At 38.3% G+C, this 15,755-nt stretch overlaps 1 protein-coding gene across 1 annotated transcript in view; it reads right to left on the bottom strand.

Annotated features, from left to right (window-relative positions):
- The window catches only part of LOC118019441 (cytosolic carboxypeptidase 6-like), a 273,414-nt gene that overhangs the window by 23,157 nt on the left and 234,502 nt on the right, over nucleotides 1-15,755 (bottom strand). The gene's annotated exons all lie outside the window — the stretch shown is intronic.

Raw genomic sequence — 15,755 nt, 5'->3', positions numbered from 1 at the left:
GGGGGCCGTTGAAGGATTTTAAGCAAAAGAAGTAGTAAAAAAAAAAATTTCATTTTGTGAAATCTGGGATAGTATAAAGACAAAATGAGAGACCTGGATAAAACTTGAGACAAAAGCAGTGATAATACAAAGGAATATATTGCAATAGGTCAAGCAAGAACCGATGAGGACTCATGAAGCAATGAAAAGAAGGAGTAATTACAAAGAATTCACAGGCGTTTGTTAAGGGATAAATCCTTCTTCCTCACCTGACAATTTCATTTAAATTTTTCATTAACTTTCATGGGAAAGAAGGGGCAAAGCAGCAACATTTATGAAAAACAGTAATAATGAATTTTTTTTCATTAAGGAACTGTGAAGCCAGCTTAAATGTGAATTTATCACCAGTAAAGAACTTGAAGGGTTGGATGAAGAATTGGCAGGTTTAACTACATATCTAAAGTATCCTTCCAACCAGAGATGAATTTACTGAGAAGCAAATGAAGCTTAAGTTTCAAGGTTCAGGGATAGCACATATTTCGGATAGGATAAGAAAGCAAGCCTGCACTTCTTTGAAGCATTTCTCGTAAACAGCCTACAGAGATTTCAGCATAAGGTAACATGAATCCCCAAGATGCCAATAGTTTATTATGATCTCCATTTTTATTATGAAGATATAATTTTATATTAATAAATTTTTAGATATTTTTCAAAGATTTTATTTATTTTGAGAGGGAGAAAGAGCAGGGGGAAGGGCAGAGGCAGAGGGAGGGAGAGAATCCTAAGCAGACTCCACACTAAGTGCAGAGCCCAACTCAGGCCTGATTTCACGACCCTGAAATCATGACCCTCGCCAAAATCAAGAGTCAGACACCCAAACAACTGAGACACACAGGCACCGCTTTCATTTATAATTTTGTAAAATTTTACTTAAAGAAGACTCTGAAATTATATAAGCTTCAAGGTCATATGAAACTTAAAACAGTGCTTACTTACAACCATAAGATGCTATGGCTTAAAAAATGGAGAGATTTCTACTCTGACTACTAAAGTTGAGAGCATATTTTCATCTTGATATACAGGAATTGATTCTCCAACCAAACATGATTTCCTTGAAATATATTAGGAGCTATTAACCAGCAATTAAACATTGAATACATGATGAATAATTAATCCTTTATATCTCACCATACAATGAGAGTAAAAATAGTGATTTGAAGATTAGGTGACATTTTCAAAGTCATTCTACTTCAATGATTAAAAATGCTTTCTGGTTTTCTTTTTCAACATTCATCTGGCTATTCGGGGTCTACTCTGGTTCCATACAAATTTTAGGATTATTTGTTCCAGCTCCATGAAAAATGTCAATGGTATTTTGATAGGGATTGCATTGAATGTGTAGATTGCTCTGGGTAGCATAAACATTTTAACAATATTTGTTCTTCCAATCCATGAGCATGGAATACTTTTCCATTTCTTTGTGTCTTCCTCAATTTCTTTTATAAGTGAGTCTCTTATAGATAGCATATTGATGGCTCTTGCTTTTTTATCCAATTGGATACACTGTGTCTTTAGATTTGAGCATTTAACCCATTTACATTCACAGTAACTATTGAAAGATATGAATTTAGTGTCATTACATGATTTGTAGAGTCACTGTTTCTGTATATTGTCTCAGTTTCTTTGTGCTCTACGTTATTTTAGACTCTGTCTTCACTTAAAGGATCCCCTTTAATATTTCTTGCAGGGTTGGTTTTGTGATCACAAATTCTTTGTTTCTGTTTGTCCTGAAAGCTCTTTATCTCATAATTCTGAATGAAGCCTTGCTGCATAAAGTATTCTTGCTTGCACAGATTCTCATGTAGCACCCTAAATATATCATGCCACTCCTTTCTAGACTGCAAGGACTCTGTGGATAGGTCTACGGCCAGCCTTATGTTTCTGCCTCTGGAGGTTAAGGACCTCTAGTCCCAAGCTGCTTTCAGGATTTCCTCTTTTTCTCTGAAATTTGCAACCTTCACTATTATATGTCAGGGTGTTGATCTATTTTAATTGATTTTGAGAAGGGTTTGTTGTGCCTCCTGGACTTGAATGCCTGTTTCATTCCCCAGATTAGGGAAGTTCTCAGCTATAATTTGCTCAAATATACCTATTGCCCCTCTATCATGGGCTGTTTCCTCTTCCTCTGGGATTCTAATTATTCTAATATTGTTTCGCATTATGGTATCAGAGAGCTCTCAAATCCTCCCCTCATGATGGAGGAATTTCTTGTCTCTCTTTCCCTCAGTTTCATTATGATAATGGACTTTCTCTGCTTATTTCACTTAGCATAATCTCCTCCAGTCCCATCCATGTTGATGCAAAAGTTGGGTATTCATCCTTTCTGATGGCTGATTAATATTCCATTCAATATATGGACCACATCTTCTTTCTCCATTCATCTGTTGAAGGGCATCTTGGCTCTTTCCTCCGTTTGGTTATTGCAGACATTGCTGCTATGAACATTGGGGTGCATATGGCCCTTCTTTTCACTACATCTGTGTCTTTAGGGTAAATACCCAGGAGTGCAATTGCTGGGTCATAGGGTAGCTCTATTTTTAATTTTCTAAGACACCTCCACACTGTTTTCCAAAGTAGCTGTACTAACTTGGATTCCCACCAACAGTGTAAGAGGGTTCCCCTTTCTCCACAACCTCTCCAACATTTGTTGTTTCTTGCCTTGTCAATTTTTGCCATTCTAAGTGGTGTAAGGTGGTATCTCCGTGTGGTTTTCATTTGAATTTCCCTGATGGCTAATGATGATGAACATTTTTTCATGTGTCTGTTAGCCATTTGTATGTCTTCTTTGGAGAAGTATCTGTTCATGTCTTCTGCCCATTTTTCGACTTAATTATATGTTTTTTTGGTGTTGAGTTTGAGAAGTTCTTTATAGATCTTGGATACCAGCCCTTTATCTGTAGTGTCATTTGCAAATATCTTCTCCCATTCCATGGGTTACCTCTTTCTTTTGTTGACTATTTCCTTTACTGTCCAGAAGTATCTTGATGAAGTCCAAAAAGTTCATTTAAGCTTTTCTTTCCTTTGCGTTTGAGACGTCTCTTGAAAGAAGTTGCTATGGCCAATGTCAAAGGGATTACTGCCTTTGTTCTCCTCTAGGATTTTGATGGATTCCTCTCACATTGAGGTATTTCATCCATATTCAGTTTATCTTTGTGTATGGTGTAAGAGAATGCTCAAGTTCATTCTTCTGTATATACCTGTCCAATTTTCCCAGAACCATTTATTAAAGGAACGGTCTTTTTTCGATTGCGTATTTTTTCCTCTTTTGTTGAAGATTATTTGACCATACAGTTGAGGGTCCATATCTGGACTCTCTATTCTGTTCCACTGGTTTATATGCCTGTTTTTGTGCAAGTACCATGCTGTATTCGTGATCACAGCTTTGTAATATAGCTTGAAATCGGGCAACGTGATGCCCCCAGCTTTGTTTTTCTTTTTCAACATTTCCTTGGCAATTCAAGGTCTTTTCTGATTCCATGCAAATTTTAGGATTGTTCTTCCCAGCACATTGAAAAAAGTCGTTGGAATTTTTACTGGGATGGCATTGAAGGTATAGATTGCTCTGGGTAGCACAGACATTTTAAAGACATTTATTCTTTCGATCCATGAGCACGGAATGTTTTTCCATCTTTTTGTGTCTTCTTCAGTTTCTTTCATGAGTGTTCTGTAGTTCCTAGAGTATAGATCCTTTACCTCTTTGGTTAACCTAATTTCAAGGTATCTTTTGGTTTTTGAGGCTATTGTAAATGGAATCGTTTCTGTAATTTCTCTTTTCTACAGTTGCTTTGTTAGTGTATAAGAAAGCAACTGATTTCCGTGCATTGATTTTGTATCCTGCCACATTACTGAATTGCTGGATGAGTTGTAGTAATTTGGGGGTGGAGTCTTTGGGGTTTTCCACATAAAGTATCATGTCGTCTGCGAAAAGAGAGAGTTTGACTTCTTCTTTGCCAATTTGAATACCTTTTATTTCTTTTTGTTGTCTGACTGCTGTTACTAGGACTTCTAGTACTATGTTGAACAATAGTGGCGAGAGTGGGCATCCTTGACATGTTCCTGATCTTAAGGGAAAAACTCTCAGCTTTTCCCCAATGAGGATGATATTCGCTGTGGTTTTTTCATAGATGGATTTTATGAACTTGAGGAATATTCCCTCTATCCCTATACTCTGAAGAGTTTTAATCAGGAAAGGATGTTGTATTTTGTCAAATGCTTTTTCTGCATCAATTGAGAGGACCATATGGTTCTTCCCTCGTCTCTTATTAATGTGTTCTATCACATCGATTGATTTGCAAATGTTGAACAACTCTTGGATCCTGGGGATAAATCCCACTTGGTCGTGGTGGAGGATCCTTTTAATATATTGCTGGATCCTATTAGCAAAGATTTTGCTGAGGATTTTGGAATCCATATTCATCAGTGATATCGGTCTGATATTCTCATTTCTGATGGGGTATTTGTCTGGTTTGGGGATTAAGGTAATGCGGGCCTCATAGAATGAGTCCGTAAGCTTTCGTTCTGTTTCTATTTCTTGAAACAGCTTCAGGAGAATAGGTATTATTCTTCTTTGAATGTTTGGTAGAATTCTCCAGGGAACCCATGAGGTCCTGGACTCGTATTTTGGGAGGTTTTTGATCACTGCTAGAATCTCATTACTGGTTACTGGTCTATTCAGGTTATCAAATTCGTCCTGTTTTAGTCTTGGTAGTTTATAGGTTTCCAGGAAGGCACACATTTCTTCCAGGTTCCTTAATTTATTAGCATATAGTTGTTGATAGTAAGTTCTGATAATTATTTCTTTCCCCTTTCATTCATAATTTTATTAATTTGGGTCCTTTCTCTTTTCTTTTGGATAATTCTGGACAGTGGTTTATTGATCTTATTGCTTCTTTGAAAGAACGAGCTTCTAGTTTCATTGATGTGTTCTAATGATGTGTTCTGGTTTCTAATTCATTGATCTCTGCTCTAATCTTAATTATATCCCTTCTCGTGCATGGGATAGGTTTAATTTGTTATTGATTCTCCAGTTCATTAAGGTGTAAAGACAGTTCGTGTATTTGGCATTTTTCTATTTTTTTGAGTGAGGCTTGTAGGACTATGTATTTCTACCTTAGGACTGCCTTTGCCATACCCATGGGTTTTGGATTGATGTGTTTTCATTCTCATTGGTTTCAATGAATTGTTTAAGTTTTTCTTTGATTTCCTGGTGGACCCAAACATTCTTGAGCAGAGTGGTCTTTAGCTCCCAAGTGTTTGAATTTCTTCCAAACTTTTTCTTGTGATTGAGTTCCAGTTACAAAACATTGTGGTCTGAGAATATGAAGGAAATAATCTCAATCTTTTGGTATTGGTTGAGACCTGATTTGTGATCCAGTATGTGGTCTATTCTGGAGAAAGTTCCATGTGAGCTTGAGAAGAATGAGTATTCTGTTGTTTAAGGGTGGAATGCTCTCTATATATCTATGAGGTCCATCTGGTCCAGTGTGTCATTAGAAGCTCTTGTTTCTTTGTTGATCTTTTGCTTAGTTAATCTCTCTATTGCTTAGAGTGGAGTGTTGAGGCCTCCTACTATTAACATATTATTATTAATATGTCTCTTTATTTTGGTTAACACTTGGCTTATGTAGTTGGCTGCTGCCATGTTGGGGGCATAGATATTTACAATTGTTAGATCTTCTTGTTGGATAGACCCTTTAAGAATGATATAGTGTCCGTCTGTATCTCTAACTACAGTCTTCAGATTAAAATCTAATTTGATTGATAAGAGAATTGGTACCCCAGCTTTCTTTTGAGGTCCATTGGCATGAAAGATGTTTCTCCATCCCTTCACTTTCAGTCTGGATGTATCTTTAGGTTCAGAATGATTCTCTTGTAAACTGCATATGGATGGGTCCTGTCTTTTTATCCAATCTGCAACCCTGTGCCGTTTTATGGGAGCACTTAGGCTGGTCATGTTGACAGTGATTATTGAAAGATATGATTTTATTGTCATCATGTTGCCTGTGAAGTTCTTGTTTCTACAGATTGTCTCTGTAAACTTTTCTATATCAATCTTGGGGTCTTTCTCCTTTTATGAACCCCCCTTAATATTTCTTGCAGAGCCAGCTTAGTGGTCACAGATTCTTTCAGTTTTTGCCTATCCTGGTAGCTCTGTATATCTCAATCCATTCTAAATGGCAGCCTTGCCAGATAAAGTATTCTTGACTGCATGTTCTTTTAATTTAATACCCTGAATATGTCTTGCCAGCCCTTTCTGGCTTGTCAGGTCTCTGTGGATACATCTGATGTTCTCCTGATGTTCGTCCCTCTGTATGTAAGGAATCTCTTCCCCCTACTGCCCTTAAGATGGTTTCCTTGGTTCTTAGGTTGTGAGTTTTACTATTACATGCCAGGGCATTGGTCTATTCTCCTTGATCTTGGGAGGGGTCCTCTCTGCCTCTAGGACATGTATGCTTGTTTCATTCCCCAGATTAGGGAAGTTCTCAGCTACAATTTCCTTAAATATATCTTCCACACCTCTCTCTCTCCACCCCCTCAGGAATCCCAGTAATTCTGACATTGGAACGTTTCATGGTGTCATTTATTTACCTAATTCTGTTTTCATGGATTTTAAGCTGTTGTTCCAGGCATCCTCCTGTTCCTTCTTTTCTATCAGTGTGTCTTCTAGATCACTAATTCATTCTTCTGCCTCATTTACCCTAGCTGTTACAGAATCTAGATTACTTTGGATCTCATTGATAGCATTTTTAAGTTCTGCCAGATCAGCTCTCATTTTGGCACTTAAAGAATCCATGTTGCCTGGGCGCCTGGGTGGCTCAGATGGTTAAGCGTCTGCCTTCGGCTCAGGTCATGATTCCAGGGTCCTGGGATCGAGTCCCATATCGGGCTCCCGGCTCAGCGGGGAGCCTGCTTCTCCCTCTGACCCTCTCCCCTCTCATGCTGTTTCTCTCTCACTCGCTCTCTAAAAAATAAATAAAATCTTTAAAAAAAAAAAAAAGAATCCATGTTGCCATTAATCGTTTCCTCCATCCTAGCTATTGTCTTCATAACTGTTACCCTGACGTCTATTTCTGACATCTTGCTTATATCCATATCCATTTTTTCTGTGGTAGAGAACACAGTCTTGGAGTCTTTTCTATTTTGAGAGGTTCTTCCTCTTAGTCATTCTGTTGAGGGGTGGTTGAGAGAATGTACAGAGTCCAAATTTTTGACCACAAACCAAGCAAAATGCACCTGTTTTATAGGGACCATAGGATTGCCGGCCTCTTCTTCTTCCGGCCTGTCTTCTGGGGGAGGGGCCTGCGGCTCTATTTCTCAGGCAACACTGTTTGGGCAGAGTTGCCCTGCCCCCTGTGGTGAGGATAGGCTCAGTGAAAACTGGTGTTTCAGAGCTTTTGTTCTCTGGTGGCTTTCCCTGGTGGCTTTCAGCATCTCTTCAGAGAGTCAGAGCAGAAATGACCATATCCAAACCTCTCCCTCAGAACAGAGAGATCGCAGTCTGTTCTTCAGTGAGCTCTCCAGGCCACACTGTCTCTGTTTCTGTCTGTGCTGCAACAAACCACAGCGTCCTGGGTTGTGTGCCCGACAGCTGCACTCCTAGTCCTCGCTTCCAGGTCCAAGCATGTCTCTGCTCTTTGTGCTTCTACAACTGCCAGCTGCCCCCCAGTTCACATGCATACCCAGGTAGCTCCAGGTTTCAGTATGTGGGGCTGCCCTAAAGTCCTTTCCCTGCCACTACCAGTTTGCAAGTCTGTGCCCAATCCCCAGTGCGGGAGGCTTCTGCCTTCAGTGGCACAGGATCCTGGAGACTCCCTCCCCCTTCCGTTTATCTTCCAACATCTGCCCGCAGAATCATGGCTCCCTGTTTTATACCTTGAAACCGACTGACTGCGATATTTTGTTTGTAGAGATCCAGATATATCTTCTTACATCTCAGGCTGATTTCATGGGTGTTCAGAGTGGTCTGGTAGATACCCAGCTCAATTCAGGCAACCATTTGAAATAGGGTCCCCTACTCCTCTTCCATCTTTGCGACTCCTGGGGCCCCCCCGGTTCTAAGGCTTGCTTGACCCCTGCTTGGAGAACAGTCACCAGATTGTGCTGTGGTTCATGGTTTATGGCAACACCGAGCTGAAAGCCCACTCCTGGGCTTGCTGATTGCAGCTGGCTTACCTGCTCCAATGCTTGGAAACTCTGCTGCACTCAAGCACCCTCATTCCTTCTGTGACCCTGGGGGTCCTGAGAACACACAGTCCAAACTAGAATTCTGTCCCATGTCACCACCTAAGCACCTTTCAGGAAGGGATGTCCCTCAATGGAGCAACTTCTGAAACTTCCGATTTTGCCATCTGCTGTTAAATCACTTTCCCTAGACAGCTTAGGGAGGCTCCCATTCCCCGTGGTTTATCTTCCAACATATCCCTCCAGATTCATGTCTCTGTACCTCCTTCCTTTCAAAAAGTGGTCGCTTTTCTATTGTAGAATTGCAGTAATTCTGGGATGCCTGGCTGACTCAGTCAGTTAAGCATCTGCCTTCCCCTCAGGTCATGACCCCAGGGTCCTGGGATTGAGTCCCACATTGGGCTCCTTGCTCATGGGGAGCCTGCTTCTCCCTCTGCCTCTGCCTGCTGCTCCCCCTGCTTGTGCTCTCACTCTCTCTGACAAATAATAAAATCTTTTTTAAAAAAAAGAATTGCAACAATTCTTTTCTTATGTCTCAGGTTGAGTTCAGAGGTGTTCAGAATGATTTGATAGCTATTTAGCTGAATTCAAGGAACCAGATGAAATGAGGGTCCCCTACTCTTCCACCTCTTCCCTCTCCCCCAAAAGCATTTATTCTTAAGCTTATAGATTTGCAGGCTGGGGTTTGGCTGATTTTCAGTGGGCTAGGGCAGCTCTGCTTTAGGTTGCAGGAAGGCTGGGCTTACGTCTAGGCTGAGTTTGAATCAAGGTATGTTCCATATGTCTATCATCCATCTGTTTTCATGGCAAAACAGCAGCATGCTAAAGCCAAGCCAAATTACACAAGCACATTTGAAGCCTCTGTCAGAGTCATGTCCATTGAAATTCCATGGACCAAAGAACATCAAGTTACCAAGCCCATAATCAAAGGAGCAGAGAACTATGCCCCTCCTACACTAGGAAGGTAAAATAAATATTTGCTGAACAATTTATGCACTCAGGCGATCTATAAGTGTGAAATGAAACTAAGTATCCTACCAAATGCTGGGAACATAATGATGACTAAGACAGAGTCTCATAGTTATAGCTGATAAACTGTATTTTGGTGGGGACTGTGAAAGAGACATATAAATAAATTAATATAAATACAATGAAGTAAGTAAAATAACATCACTGGGAGAATAATTAATCCTGTGTGTAGAACATTTGAGATTTAAGGTTAAAGGAAGTTTATCAGATTGATACGGTTAAAATTTGGGAAAAGTAAGATTCTAGGCAAAGGAGAAAATGTGTGCAAAATCACAAATATGTGAAATAGATTGGCATAATTAAAAATGGCAATATTTTGGGGCACCTGGGTGGCTCAGTCGTTAAGCGTCTGCCTTCGGCTCAGGTCATGATCTCAGGGTCCTGGGATCGAGCCCCGCATCCGGCTCCCTGCTCCACGGGAAGCCTGCTTCTCCCTCTCCCCCTCCCCCTGCTTGTGTTCCCTCTCTCACTGTGTCTCTCTCTGTCAAATAAATAAGTAAAATCTTAAAAAAAAAAAAAGGCAATATTTTGGTGTGGCTAGAGTATAGTATATATAGAAAATAGAGGATAAAAGGCACCTGGGTGGTTAAGCGACTGCCTTCGGCTCAGGTCATGATCCTGGAGTCCCAGGATCGAGTCCCACATCAGGCTCCCTGCTCAGCAGGGAGTCTGCTTCTCCCTCTGACCCCCCTCTCATTCTCTCTGTCTCTCATTCTCTCTCTCGCAAATAAATAAAATCCTAAAAAAAAGAAAGAAAGAAAATAGGGGATAGGGGATGAGGTAGTCAGATTTTAATGGACCTTTTAAGCCAGCCTAAAATTTGGACAGAGGTGACATTAAAAAAAATTAAACAGGAAAGTGATGTATTAAAATGCCAATTATATCTCAGTTTAAGTAGAGTAGAATAACTGATAAGGTGGGGCTAGACAGGTTGGCAAGCCAATTCCAAGTATGAGATGATAGAGACCAAAACCAAAGCAGTAGCAGTGTGACTAAAAAGAAGAGGGTGTCAACAGATGTATAAAGTACAGCTCACTTATCTTTTTGATTAAATAAATGCAAAGGAAGGTCTTTCTGAGCTGAAAGTAACAGAAACTCAACTCCAGTTACCTTAAGGAAAAACTAGAAGCTTTCAGAAACAAAAGAAAAATGTCAGAAACCAGCACAACTCTAAGGAGCACAGGGTTTGGCACAGGGAATTTAAATGCTGTTTGCATTCTTTCCCCCACTCTCATTAATATTTGTTCACTTAATTCTCTTCTATTGTAGACAACTTTACACCATACAAACAAGTAACACAGCCACAGAAAGCCCCAAATCACGTTCTTCTAGCTACATGACCCTAAAGGCAAGAAAGTGCTTCTCTCTATATTTACAACAATTTTTTTTTTAAATAAAATGAAAAATTCTTTAAACTATTTCTGGTTCTGATTGGTCCACGCATGAGCCATAAGCCCACCTCATAAACTGATCTAGTGGCCAGGATACCATAACCACAATAGTTATCTGCTGGCTCCCTAAGTCAAAGGAGTATAATCTGTTATCAGTAGGGGAAGGGTATGAACATATAACATCCAGCCAGCCACATCAACTTGTATCAGTCACAAAGGGAGTAAGGGACTAATTCAGGGTGACTGAGAGTTCCAGCTTGGTGACTCAGAAGATTAGTCACGCATTAATTGAAATAGGCACAGGAAAAGAAAAAGGTATGAAAGGAAATTTTTTTAGAAAAGTTAAGTTTGAAGTATCATGGATACCTCAAAAGGTAATACTCAATAATCACTAATTTTTTCTTTGTACAAGATTGGGAAATATATATATGTATTTATATATACATATATGTATTTAGTACTTATGTATATATATAATACTTAGGTGTGACTATATATATTTAATATTTATATATATATAAAAGTATATGATAATCACAGTTCATGATGTACAAGAATACTGAAATTTCATTTCTGAGATAAAAGCATTAAATCCAGCAAATATCCCTTCTGATATACTAAAGACTAGTTGAAAATAATGTCCTAGGAGTCTCTAAAAGTGTTTTGGCAGAAATTTGAGCTGATGGAGATTTCAAAAATATCTCTTGAAATGCATATGGTTCATATTATTTTTATGAAAGAGGGGGAAAATCTGCATCTTAGGTGGATACAAAACACCACGTATTGACTAAACACAAAAACAGCTGTCCTGACTGCAATTCTGTCCCAAGATGTATAAGATCTGTTTATTTATTTATTTTGAGAGAGAGCGCACATGCACAGTGGGGAGGAGCAGAGGGAGAAGGAGAGAGAGAGAATCTCAAGCAGACTCCCCACTGAGCATGGAGCCTGACGCCAAGGCTCAATCTCACAACCCTGATATCATGACCTGAGCAGAAATCAAGAGTCAAATGCTTAACCAACTGAGCTACCCAGATGCCCCTGTCCCAAGATTTATAAACCCATGAAGCTTTCTACTTTCTCAGAGTAAGTATCAGAAGCACTGCTTGATAACAGAAAATTTGGTTGAATCTATCTTGGAAAATAATAGTCCAAATCTTCTGAAACAATTTGGAGGTATGTTATAAAAACCCCAAGTATTTGACACTATAGAGATTCTACTAAGTGGACTTAAATATTTTGACTTCTTAATGTCTATAACCACATTCCCCAAGGTGAAATGAAGTTTCCTAAAACTCTCCATTTGTGGTTCAAGATACTTATAGCAACAGGGAAGGAAAAAAATGTATTTTAGGAGTTTTACATAGCCACTCAAATCAAAACTGACAATTACTTTGATGCAAGAATAAATAATAAAGCTTGAGAGTTTTATTAGCCCCAAAGTAATTTTCAAGTGTTCCTTCTCTCCATATATATTAAAGTACTTTTACCTCTGCTGCCCTATACATTTAGTCTTCATAAAATATTCAACATGTTGCTTCCAAAGTCAATAAAAAATTATTCCGTTACTGGAAGAAGGAAAATCCATTTTGCAAATGATTGGGAGATTACCCAGCATAACTATAATTATCATTTTATAAAAAGGAACAGAAAGAGAGTTGTTGAGCAATTTGAAGATCCTCTTAAGCCACACATTTTGTTTTCCTACAGAGGACTTTTAAGATGAGAAATAGACCTTGGGGGTCTTAGTCAGGCCTGAGGCAATATAATAAAAGGTCAAACATTCAGCTAAAAAGTACCACTCTCTTCAGAACAACTTATCAGCCAGCTTACAACACCTCCTTATTTACAACTATTGGTCCCAAAGGAAGTGCACTTGAGTGTAGGCCACGATTGCTTTGTAATGAGCTTGCCAGGAATGATACAAGAAAAAAAATTGTGACTGTGCCACTCCCAGCTCAGAAACCTTAGTAGACTTTTTCTTATGGTGAGGAAGAAGTAGGAGGAGGGACACAAAGGAAGAGGAAAAATGCAAAGAGGAGAATGGAGGCTTAATAATAAAAGAGTCATCTTTGGTTATGCTCCTAAAGATGGAGTTGTAAACACAATTTGGAAAATTCAGGGATTATCCAGCTCAGCTGTCCATTCCCAGCTCAGGGGCTTAACCCTGAGTCAGCACCATAAAATGCTGGTTTCACGGGGCAGGCTTGCACTCTCAAATTAAGCCCATTAAAAATAAAAACAAAAAATAAATAGCCAGAAAAACTCTGCACCTGTCACAGATTAGTAACAAAAAGTCAAATACTTCCCCATACACCTAGGCCACTTCCATATTGTTTGTTTACTTACTGGAGCTTAATCTGCCTCTCTTCAGGCAGAAAAGTATACACCATGATAAATAGGGGAACGAAAAGAATTAAACCTTATCTAAGAGCTGTCAATAAATCTATTGTTGGAAATACATGTGAATAGAAGCAATAGCAATCTTTGTCTTTTAAAGAGGTAGTTTTTCAAAAAGAGAATTACACAAAGTGCTCCTCTGTTTTTGTCAATATGCTGCCAGGTTTTGAAATACTATTTTTCAACCAAACAATAAAAATCTTGACAAGTAAGCAACAGAAAATCACTAACACACTTGCAGCTGCATTTCAATCTATACAAATTCTTTAAACAGAACAACTAAAGAACAGCCTGGCCTAGCAAAATTATTTTACCATTTGGGCCTCAAATCCAAGACAATTATGAAACAGGATTTTATATTTTTACTGAAAATTTTTGACAAATAGTCAAATGAAAAAAGTAATCCACATGAGAAGATAAAGACCTATATGTGAATTACAAGAGCTGTTAATCAGGAAAAGGTTTTTTTTTTTTTTTTCCCAATTTCATGTTAACAAAAGAAAGAATCTTCAATTCTTTTATTTCTGAAAAATGTGAGGGTGTGTGGAGGTGGGGAAGAGGAAAAGAATTTGACATCAAAAGACTCAAGCCTCAACTCCAGCAGTAGTATATATCTAAGGGGAATATGAAAGAAGAGATTATTTCTATCATGTAATCATGACATGATAAAGACCCTGACTAAGACACCGATGACGAGAATGGAAATAAAGGACATATATGATAGACACTTTTGTAGAAAGAATTAATGGGATTTATCAATGAATGAGGTCAGTGAGCTGAGTATCTTCCATTTGTTCTTGCAGAACCACCCTCCAACTTCTCCTCCATGATTTGTGCTCCAGAAGGTTGACCTCTATAGAATGCTGCCTCTTCTCTAAATTCTGGTTGAGATCAGTTAATGGAAGTCACCAGCCCAAGATGAAGGACAGGGAAATAGTGAGTTAGATTACTTATTCCCTTGACTCCCTCACTACTTAGTTACAATTTGTTGGATGTATTGTTCCACTGAAGACCAGTATCTCCTGTCAGGTGTCCCTCTACATTTAGCCTTGTCGATGGCTCCTGGTAACCACTTACTCTCCTTTTCCATTTAGGTCTATGAGTGGTAATAGCTCTCTGTTGTTAGCAGCCTAAGAACCTAAATTGCCATCATGATTTCCCTAAATCCTACCCAAATCTTTATACATAGTCCCTTTATTATATTATCAAAAATTACGCAATTTAAGCAGGACATTTGTGGTCTCCCATAATCTAACTGATACAGTGAAACAGTTCTATAAATCATAAGACACTATGCATAAGGCTCATTTACTTGGTTACTTTGTTAGTTGAAAAAACTTTGTGACATATGTCTAGCACACACTAAGTGACCAATTAATATTTGCTGAGTCAATTAATAAAAATTACACAATTAAGACTGAAAGTCAAGTCTTGGTTAAATATGTGAAATCCCAAGGATAATAAGAGATGAGTTGTGAAGTACATCAATTAGACAACAAGGTCTTATGAAAGAATATATAAGCAACAAAATAAATCAATCATTTCTAGAAGCCCTTTGGTAATTATTAAAAATATGTATTATTCAAAGAAGTTTTCTAAGTATATATAGCCTTCCTAAAGGTGAAAGGAAGTAGGTACCAACCTTCAAAACTCATACCTTGAAAATATAAAGATGAAACTAGAAATTCTGACTATGCCCAAATTTGGAGAGAAGTAAATACTCCCTGAAAAGCAAGTATAAAAAACACAAGATAACCTTAAAAAGATTAATAGCTAACTTCCCATCAGAGACAAAGGAAGCCGCAAGGCAGTGGTATGACACATTAAGAGTGCTGAAAACAATTATCAACCTACAATTTCATATCTAGCACAGCTATCCTTCAAAATGAAGGAAATATAAAAATATTCCAGATAGACAAAGACTGAGAAAATTAATTGCTAGCAGACATGCCTCGCAAGAAATATTAAAGAATGTCCTTCCAACTGAAAGAATATGATACCAGATAATAAATTAAATCCACAGTAAGAAATGAAGAACACCAGAAATGGTAAGCATGCGGATAAAGAGTACATGTATTTTTTTCACATTTCTTCTCTTTTCTAAAAGATATAAGATCATGTAAAGAAATTATAACATTGTATTTTGAGGTTTCTAACATATGTAGATGGAATATATATGACAATAATAGCATAAAAAAGGAGGAAGAGAATGACCTGTATTAGGAAAATTTTCTATTACAAATTTTAAGAAATAAGTTCAGTTTCCTGAACTAGATTGTGGTAATTTAAAATACATATTGTAATCCCTAGAGAAACCACTAAGAAACATAACTGAAAATATACAGGAAAAAGTGGGAACAGAGAAATTTAAATAGTACAAAACTATGTACTTAAAAGAAAACAGTGGAGGAGGGACAGAAGCCAAAAAAAGAGAGGAGACTTGTAAAAAACATAAAGCAATATAACAAATATAAAACAACTATAAAAATAATTGTATTGGGGCGCCTGGGTGGCTCAGTCATTAAGCATCTGCCTTCGGCTCAGGTCATGATCCCAGGGTCCTGGGATCGAGTCCCACGTCGGGCTCCTTGCTCAGCAGGGAGCCTGCTTCTCCCTCTGCCGCTCCCTGCCACTCTGCTTACTTGTGATTCCTCTCTCTCTCTCTCTGTGTCAAATAAATAAATAAAATCTTTAAAAATAATAATAATAATTGTA

This window comes from Mirounga leonina, unplaced genomic scaffold (assembly GCF_011800145.1).
Source record: "Mirounga leonina isolate KUSES-001 unplaced genomic scaffold, KU_Mleo_1.0 Mir_173, whole genome shotgun sequence".
In the NCBI taxonomy this organism is placed as follows: domain Eukaryota; kingdom Metazoa; phylum Chordata; class Mammalia; order Carnivora; family Phocidae; genus Mirounga; species Mirounga leonina.
This window is presented reverse-complemented; position numbering and strand designations above follow the sequence as displayed.